Below are 1,299 nucleotides of genomic sequence, written 5' to 3' on the forward strand. Positions count from 1 at the left end.
TATTACACAATTTCTACTCACCAAATCCATTATAAAAGTTTTAATTTCTAATAATTATAGGTAGGTATATGTAGTACGTACAATGTAGGTACACATGTATATATTTTAAAAAAGCGCTTTAATCTTAATTAAAAAAATTTAAATGATCGTATTTTACATTGTATGTTAATAACGTTCGTAAGTTTTCCTAAACGTTTTAAATAATTAATTTAAGACAAAACTTTTAATGGAACTTTGAAATAGTCATGATAATTTAGCAAACAAGCATAATAATTAAATATGTAAAAAAAATTTCATTTTTAAAACTTTTTTTATTATTTTGGGCACCAATTAAATAATAATTGGTTTATAATATTTTGGAAGCTAATATTCAACCGAGACCTAGCCAAGTAATCAAAAAAGTAGGTACCTATACCTATAGAAAGCATTTAATCGACGCTAAAACGCCTTTCGTTAAACACCACGCAACCTCTTACGTAGCAGGTAATTACGTGATACGTTAATTCGCCGCATGCACTTTAAGTTGAAATAATTTCTATTGTTTTCGTGAAAAATAAGTGGGAAAAAGTGCAAAAAAAATTGTCGCCCCCGGGTGGGCTTGAACCACCAACCTTTCGGTTAACAGCCGAACGCGCTAGCCAATTGCGCCACGGAGGCCCGTTGAACTTTGAAGTTGTTTCGACAGTTGTTCAGTAAACCGGATCGACTAATACGTCTTAATGGTTTTCAAATACATCCAACAAAACTCCACATACCGGTTTATAATTATTAAAAACTACGACTGCGGTTATCGCAGTTCCACCTAACCTAACGTATGAACGTGCTGTTTATGTAATATGAGTATCGTGAGCAGAAAAACGCAAAATAAGTAAAAATCAAAAGTTATTGGTAGGTACCGATGAATAGGCAGAGTGTAGACGACTTCTAAGTACAGACATTAGTGAGGCGTCTACGTATGAGGATTTTGTTTTGTAAATCTAGGTGATTGACGTTACGTAAAAAGATGCAATTCGAAAAGGACACGCACTTTATAACACCCTAGATTTTACAGCCTACTAGTACCACAAACTACTCATAAACCGTAATAATAAATCTATACGTGTGTATAACAAAAAATATAATTCTAACAGGCAACGTACGTCACAACTCACAACGTAGGTACTTAAAATAATTATTGTTGGATAAAAATATTTAAGGAATATTATTGTAATGCGATGAGAATTGGGGCATTTTTGTGATTGGGAAGTGAGACCCTTGTTGTACGTTTTGTTCGCCCTTAATAGGTATTTACTATTTATA

General features: G+C 32.7%; 1 non-coding gene across 1 annotated transcript; it reads right to left on the minus strand.

Moving 5' to 3' along the window:
* Nucleotides 1-583: 583 nt before the first annotated feature.
* Nucleotides 584-657, minus strand: Trnan-guu. Its single transcript has one exon. It is a non-coding gene; the product is annotated as a tRNA-Asn (tRNA).
* Between the last annotated feature and the right edge of the window lie 642 nt (nucleotides 658-1,299).

The sequence above is a fragment of the Myzus persicae genome, unplaced genomic scaffold (assembly GCF_001856785.1).
Source record: "Myzus persicae strain clone G006 unplaced genomic scaffold, MPER_G0061.0, whole genome shotgun sequence".
NCBI lineage: Eukaryota > Metazoa > Arthropoda > Insecta > Hemiptera > Aphididae > Myzus > Myzus persicae.